Source organism: Aplidium turbinatum, chromosome 4 (assembly GCF_918807975.1).
Source record: "Aplidium turbinatum chromosome 4, kaAplTurb1.1, whole genome shotgun sequence".
In the NCBI taxonomy this organism is placed as follows: Eukaryota; Metazoa; Chordata; class Ascidiacea; order Aplousobranchia; family Polyclinidae; genus Aplidium; species Aplidium turbinatum.
The window spans coordinates 19,937,875-19,946,766 of record NC_137475.1 but is presented as its reverse complement, the minus strand read 5'-3'; positions in this window follow the sequence as shown (position 1 = coordinate 19,946,766).

Sequence of the window (8,892 nt, the reverse complement as noted above, 5' to 3'; positions counted from 1 at the left end):
AAAGTTTTTTTACGTACCAATAGTGAACATTATTGAAAAAAAATTGTCTTTTCAAAAAAATTTTTCAAAAATTTTCTAAAACATTTCATACAGTGAAAAATAATTTTTTTTTGCGAAACAATCTAATTCTTTTAGTTTGAAACTAACGTCATTAAAAATTGTCTAAGAAAGTTTTTTTACGTACTAAAGTGAACATTATTGAAAAAAATTGTCTTTTTCAAAAGTTTTTCAAAAACTTTTCCAAGACATTTCATGCATTAAAAAATAATTTTTTTCTGCGAAACTATCTAATTCTTTTAGTTTGGAACTAACGTTATTAAAAATTGTCTAAGAAAGTTTATTTACGAACTAAAAGTGAACATTATTGAAAAAAAATTGTCTTTTCAAAAAAATTTTTCAAAAATTTTTCTAAGATATTTCATACAGTACAAAATAAATTTTTTTTGGCAAACTATCTAATTCTTTTAGTTTGGAACTAACGTCATTAAAAATTGTCTAAGAAAGTTTATTTACGTACTAAAAGTGAACATTATTGAAAAAAAATTGTCTTTTCAAAAAAATTTTTCTAAGACATTTCTTAGAATGAAAAATAATTTTTTTTTGCGAAACTATCTAATTCTTTTAGTTTGGAACTAATGTCATTAAAAATTGTCTAAGAAAGTTTTGTTACGTACTAAAAGTGAACATCATTGAAAAAAACTTGTCTTTTCAAAAAACTTTTTCCAAGACATTTCATACAGTGAAAAATAATTTTTTTTTGCGAAACTATCTAATTCTTTTAGTTTGGAACTAACGTCATTAAAAATTGTCTAAGAAAGTTTATTTACGTACTAAAAGTGAACATTATTGAAAAAAAATTGTCTTTTCAAAAAAATTTTTCAAAAACATTTCATACAGTGAAAAACTTTTTTTTTTTGCAAAACTATCTAATTCTTTTAGTTTGGAACTAACGTCATTAAAAATTGTCTAAGAAAGTTTTTTTACGTACTAAAAGTGAACATTATCGAAAAAAAATTGTGTTTTCAAAAAAATTTTTCAAAAGTTTTTCTAAGACATTTCATACAGTGAAAAATAAATTTTTTTTGCGAAACTATCTAATTCCTTTAGTTTGGAACTAACGTCATTAAAAATTGTCTAAGAAAGTTTTTTTACGTACTAAAAGTGAACATTATTGAAAAAAAATTGTCTTATCAAAGAAATTTTTCAGAAATTTTTCTAAGACATTTCATACAGTGAAAAACTTTTTTTTTTTGGAAAACTATCTAATTCTTTTAGTTTGGAACTAACGTCATTAAAAATTGTCTAACAAAGTTTTTTTACGTACTAAAAGTGAACATTATTGAAAAAAAATTGTCTTATCAAAGAAATTTTTCAGAAATTTTTCTAAGACATTTCATACAGTGAAAATTAATTTTTTTTTGCGAAACTATCTAATTCTTTTAGTTTGGAACTAACGTCATTAAAAATTGTCTAAGAAAGTTTATTTACGTACTAAAAGTGAACATTATTGAAAAAAAATTGTCTTTTCAAAAAAATTTTTCAAAATTTTTCAAGGACATTTCATACAGTGAAAAATAATTTTTTTTTGCGAAACTATCTAATTCTTTTAGTTTGGAACTAACGTCATTAAAAATTGTCTAAGGAAGTTTTGTAACGTACTAAAAGTGAACATTATTGAAAAAAATTGTCTTTTCAAAGAAATTTTTCAGAAATTTTTCTAAGACATTTCATACAGTGAAAAATAATTTTTTTTTGCGAATCTATCTAATTCTTTTAGTTTGGAACTAACGTCATTAAAAATTGTCTAAGAAAGTTTATTTACGTACTAAAAGTGAACATTATTGAAAAAAAATTGTCTTTTCAAAGAAATTTTTCAGAAATTTTTCTAAGACATTTCATACAGTGAAAAATAATTTTTTTTTGCGAAACTATCTAATTCTTTTAGTTTGGAACTAACGTCATTAAAAATTGTCTAAGAAAGTTTATTTACGTACTAAAAGTGAACATTATTGAAAAAAAATTGTCTTTTCAAAGAAATTTTTCAGAAGTTTTTCTAAGACATTTCATACAGTGAAAAATAATTTTTTTTTGCGAAACTATCTAATTCTTTTAGTTTGGAACTAACGTCATTAAAAATTGTCTAAGAAAGTTTATTTACGTACTAAAAGTGAACATTATTGAAAAAAAATTGTCTTTTCAAAAAAATTTTTCAAAAATTTTTCAAAAACATTTCATACAGTAAAAAATAATTTTTTTTTGCGAAACTATCTAATTCTTTTAGTTTGGAACGAACGTCATTAAAAATTGTCTAAGAAAGTTTTGTTACGTACTAAAAGTGAACATTATTGAAAAAAACTTGTCTTTTCAAAAAACTTTTTCCAAGACATTTCATACAGTGAAAAATAATTTTTTTTTGCGAAACTATCTAATTCTTTTAGTTTGGAACTAACGTCATTAAAAATTGTCTAAGAAAGTTTTGTTACGTACTAAAAGTGAACATCATTGAAAAAAACTTGTCTTTTCAAAAAACTATTTCCAAGACATTTCATACAGTGAAAAATAATTTTTTTTTGCGAAACTATCTAATTCTTTTAGTTTGGAACTAACGTCATTAAAAATTGTCTAAGAAAGTTTTTTTACGTACTAAAAGTGAACATTATTGAAAAAAAATTGTCTTTTCAAAAAAATTTTTCAAAAACTTTTCTAAGACATTTCATACAGTGAAAAATAATTTTTTTTTGCGAAACTGTCTAATTCTTTTAGTTTGGAACTAACGTCATTAAAAATTGTCTAAGGAAGTTTTGTTACGTACTGAAAGTGAACATTATTGAAAAAAAATTGTCTTTTCAAAAAACTTTTTCCAAGACATTTCATACAGTGAAAAATAATTTTTTTTTTGCGAAACTATCTAATTTTTTTAGTTTGGAACTAACGTCATTAAAAATTGTCTAAGAAAGTTTATTTACGTACTAAAAGTGAACATTATTATTGTTATTGTAACTGTCTCCGCCGCCAGTGTGGCCAAATCGTTTGGCATCCGCTGGCTTCGATCAGTCTTTCAACAAGGTTGATAGGATCTCCATTCTGTTTTGTCCTTTGCGATGTTTTGCAATCGATGGAGATGTGGTGTGCTGAGCAAGGATCCCAGGCCAGCTTTTCTGATGTCAGATCTCAGCAGTTGTAATAAATTGGTACGGTGACGTCCGGTTCGGCCTTGGTACTTTTTGCTGCCAATTATTGCAAATTCAAGGGCTTTCTGAGGAGGTGAGTCCTGGTGAAGTCTCAGAATGTGTCCAAACATGTTCCATCTCATGGTGGAGATCTTGCAAGACAATGGTTCACTGTTGCATATTTTGTAGAGATTTTTGTTCGAGATAAGACTGTTTGGCCAAGTATGACCAGTTATGACACGTAAATGTCTTCGATGACAGGCATCCAATCTTTCAAGACTTGCTTTGGTAACAGACCAGCTATTACAGTTGTAGATCATAATTGGGATGCAGTACGCGTTGTACAATCTTAGTCGCAACTGTAATGGGATTCTCGATCTCTTGCTCCATAGTTTCCAGTGTGATCTGAAAGCGACATTGCCTAAATTGCAGCGGGATTTGACATCGGCAGTGCTGCACAATAATGATCCCAAAAGTTTGTGTGTACGCCATGTTTCGTTTCCTCGAATCGGTAGGCTATCAGTATCAGTTTCATTTGTGTCTGCAAGAAATATGTGGGTGAATTCAGTTTTAGTCTCATTCATGAAAAGATTGTAGTTTTTCAGGTTCTTTGTAGCAATAGATTGTAGCATATCAAGTGGCTGTCTTTCCTCATCCAGAAACTCAACATCGTCTGCATACTCCATTTCCAAAGGCATGCATGTGTCAGATATAGGGGGGTTTGGTCTGGAGGACTGCTCTCGCACTGAGCTCAATGCTGCAGATAGGTAGCAGGTGAAGAGTATTGGGGAGAGGCTGTCTCCTTGAGGGGAACCGATGGTAGTCTCAAAGTTTGCGGACATTTCGTTGTTAATGCGCACATACAGTTTCGTGCCAGCTAGCAGGGCGCGGGTTAGTCGCAGTTCATCTTCATCACAGCCAGCTTGGTCTAAAATTTGAAGGATTTTTTTGCGTTTGATGGTGTCAAAGGCTTTGGACATATCTATTCCCATTTTGTGGAAGTCCCATTTTCTAGCCATTACCACTGAAACGAGCATACGTTGTGCCCAGACAATGTCAGCACAGCTTCTGCCACGTTTGAAACCGCTTTGGAAGGGTCCAGTGAAGCTGTCAATTTTGTCTCTAATCCGATGCAAAATGATGATGGAGAGGATTTTTCTGATGCTATTGAGGAGCACAATGGGTCGAAGATTAGCTGGTGGTCCTTTTGGTTTCTTGGGTTTTGGTATAGCAATTAGTATGCCTTCGCCGATGGTGTCTACTGGTTTGTGTTGTTTGAAAGATTCATTAATAGTCTGTGATATTAAACCGGAGGTTATGTCTTTGGAGAATTTGAAGAGTTCGTTGTTGACGTTATCAGGGCCAGCAGCACGACGGTTTTTCAAAGAAGAAATTGCTGCAGACACTTCCTCAGTGGTTATTGGTGTTTGCAAGGGTCTTGCTTCTCCGGTGAATGGTTGTATTGGTTCATCATCTGAATCTGTAAATTGTTGCTGAAACCATTTTCTTACAATCTCTACTTTGCTTTTGTCTGAGAGCACAAAACTGCCATTGACATCTTGAATCATGATGGGGGTAGGAGGCTTTCTCGCTTTAAGTAGTTTTGCTGCTTGGAACATTTTACTGCTGTCTTCAGATGCGGATATTTCTTCTGCCAAAGAGTTGGCTTTTTCTATTGCAACCTCCTTTAATCTTTTAGATATGCTGTGTAGGATGTTTGTACGAAAGGGTGGGTGGGAAAGACGATAACCTTCTCGCGGTTCACCCTGTCAGTACTGATTTTTCAGGAAGCTAATCATCGTCTAGGCTTGCGGGCTGACAGCCGCATAAACACCGAGTGGGTGGTAAAAGGATAAACCCTCGGCCCAACCTCGGAAAGATGTCTAACTTTCAACAAGCACCTTCAAGGCCCAACACTATACCATGGGAAATCACCATCGGCACATGGAATGTACGAGGCCTTAATGCGGAAAGTGAACATTATTGAAAAAAAATTGAATTTTTAAAAAAAATTTTCCAAGACATTTCATACAGTGAAAAATAATTTTTTTTGCGAAACTATCTAATTCTTTTTGTTTGGAACTAACGTCATTAAAAATTGTCTAAGAAAGTTTTTTTACGTACTAAAAGTGAACATTATCGAAAAAAATTTGTGTTTTCAAAAAAACTTTTCAAAAACTTTTCTAAGACATTTCATACAGTGAAAAATAATTTTTTTTTGCGAAACTATCTAATTCTTTTAGTTTGGAACTAATGTCATTAAAAATTGTCTAAGAAAGTTTTTTTACGTACCAATAGTGAACATTATTGAAAACAAATTGTCTTTTCAAAAAAATTTTTCAAAAATTTTCTAAAACATTTCATACAGTGAAAAATAATTTTTTTTTGCGAAACAATCTAATTCTTTTAGTTTGAAACTAACGTCATTAAAAATTGTCTAAGAAAGTTTTTTTACGTACTAAAGTGAACATTATTGAAAAAAATTGTCTTTTTCAAAAGTTTTTCAAAAACTTTTCCAAGACATTTCATGCATTAAAAATTAATTTTTTTCTGCGAAACTATCTAATTCTTTTAGTTTGGAACTAACGTTAATAAAAATTGTCTAAGAAAGTTTATTTACGAACTAAAAGTGAACATTATTGAAAAAAAATTGTCTTTTCAAAAAAATTTTTCAAAAATTTTTCTAAGACATTTCATACAGTAAAAAATAAATTTTTTTTGGCAAACTATCTAATTCTTTTAGTTTGGAACTAACGTCATTAAAAATTGTCTAAGAAAGTTTATTTACGTACTAAAAGTGAACATTATTGAAAAAAAATTGTCTTTTCAAAAAAATTTTTCTAAGACATTTCTTGGAGTGAAAAATAATTTTTTTTTTGCGAAACTATCTAATTCTTTTAGTTTGGTACTAATGTCATTAAAAATTGTCTAAGAAAGTTTTGTTACGTACTAAAAGTGAACATCATTGAAAAAAACTTGTCTTTTCAAAAAACTTTTTCCAATACATTTCATACAGTGAAAAATAATTTTTTTTTGCGAAACTATCTAATTCTTTTAGTTTGGAACTAACGTCATTAAAAATTGTCTAAGAAAGTTTATTTACGTACTAAAAGTGAACATTATTGAAAAAAAATTGTCTTTTCAAAAAAATTTTTCAAAAACATTTCATACAGTGAAAAACTTTTTTTTTTTGCAAAACTATCTAATTCTTTTAGTTTGGAACTAACGTCATTAAAAATTGTCTAAGAAAGTTTTTTTACGTACTAAAAGTGAACATTATCGAAAAAAAATTGTGTTTTCAAAAAAATTTTTCAGAAATTTTTCTAAGACATTTCATACAGTGAAAAATAGTTTTTTTTTGCGAAACTATCTAATTCTTTTAGTTTGGAACTAACATCATTAAAAATTGTCTAAGAAAGTTTATTTACGTACTAAAAGTGAACATTATTGAAAAAAAATTGTCTTTTCAAAGAAATTTTTCAGAAATTTTTCTAAGACATTTCATACAGTGAAAAATAATTTTTTTTTGCGAAACTATCTAATTCTTTTAGTTTGGAACTAACGTCATTAAAAATTGTCTAAGAAAGTTTATTTACGTACTAAAAGTGAACATTATTGAAAAAAAATTGTCTTTTCAAAGAAATTTTTCAGATATTTTTCTAAGACATTTCATACAGTGAAAAATAAATTTTTTTTGCGAAACTATCTAATTCTTTTAGTTTGGAACTAACGTCATTAAAAATTGTCTAAGAAAGTTTATTTACGTACTAAAAGTGAACATTATTGAAAAAAAATTGTCTTTTCAAAGAAATTTTTCAGAAGTTTTTCTAAGACATTTCATACAGTGAAAAATAATTTTTTTTTGCGAAACTATCTAATTCTTTTAGTTTGGAACTAACGTCATTAAAAATTGTCTAAGAAAGTTTATTTACGTACTAAAAGTGAACATTATTGAAAAACAAATTGTCTTTTCAAAAAAACTTTTCAAAAATTTTTCAAAAACATTTCATACAGTAAAAAATAATTTTTTTTTGCGAAACTATCTAATTCTTTTAGTTTGGAACGAACGTCATTAAAAATTGTCTAAGAAAGTTTTGTTACGTACTAAAAGTGAACATTATTGAAAAAAAATTGTCTTTTTAAAAAAATTTTTCAAAACCATTTCATACAGTGAAAAACTTTTTTTTTTTGGAAAACTATCTAATTCTTTTAGTTTGGAACTAACGTCATTAAAAATTGTCTAAGAAAGTTTTTTTACGTACTAAAAGTGAACATTATTGAAAAAAAATTGTCTTATCAAAGAAATTTTTCAGAAATTTTTCTAAGACATTTCATACAGTGAAAATTAATTTTTTTTGCGAAACTATCTAATTCTTTTAGTTTGGAACTAACGTCATTAAAAATTGTCTAAGAAAGTTTATTTACGTACTAAAAGTGAACATTATTGAAAAAAAATTGTCTTTTCAAAAAAATTTTTCAAAAATTTTTCAAGGACATTTCATACAGTGAAAAATAATTTTTTTTTGCGAAACTATCTAATTCTTTTAGTTTGGAACTAACGTCATTAAAAATTGTCTAAGGAAGTTTTGTAACGTACTAAAAGTGAACATTATTGAAAAAAAATTGTCTTTTCAAAAAAATTTTTCAAAATTTTTCAAGGACATTTCATACAGTGAAAAATAATTTTTTTTTGCGAAACTATCTAATTCTTTTAGTTTGGAACTAACGTCATTAAAAATTGTCTAAGAAAGTTCTTTTACGTACTAAAAGTGAACAATATTGAAAAAAAATTGTCTTTACAAAGAAATTTTTCAGAAATTTTTCTAAGACATTTCATACAGTGAAAAATAATTTTTTTTTGCGAAACTATCTAATTCTTTTAGTTTGGAACTAACCTCATTAAAAATTGTCTAAGAAAGTTTATTTACGTACTAAAAGTGAACATTATTGAAAAAAAATTGTCTTTTTAAAGAAATTTTTCAGAAATTTTTCTAAGACATTTCATACAGTGAAAAATAATTTTTTTTTGCGAAACTATCTAATTCTTTTAGTTTGGAACTAACGTCATTAAAAATTGTCTAAGAAAGTTTATTTACGTACTAAAAGTGAACATTATTGAAAAAAAATTGTCTTTTCAAAAAAATTTTTCTAAGACATTTCTTGGAGTGAAAAATAATTTTTTTTTTGCGAAACTATCTAATTCTTTTAGTTTGGTACTAATGTCATTAAAAATTGTCTAAGAAAGTTTTGTTACGTACTAAAAGTGAACATCATTGAAAAAAACTTGTCTTTTCAAAAAACTTTTTCCAATACATTTCATACAGTGAAAAATAATTTTTTTTTGCGAAACTATCTAATTCTTTTAGTTTGGAACTAACGTCATTAAAAATTGTCTAAGAAAGTTTATTTACGTACTAAAAGTGAACATTATTGAAAAAAAATTGTCTTTTCAAAAAAATTTTTCAAAAACATTTCATACAGTGAAAAACTTTTTTTTTTTGCAAAACTATCTAATTCTTTTAGTTTGGAACTAACGTCATTAAAAATTGTCTAAGAAAGTTTTTTTACGTACTAAAAGTGAACATTATCGAAAAAAAATTGTGTTTTCAAAAAAATTTTTCAGAAATTTTTCTAAGACATTTCATACAGTGAAAAATAGTTTTTTTTTGCGAAACTATCTAATTCTTTTAGTTTGGAACTAACATCATTAAAAATTGTCTAA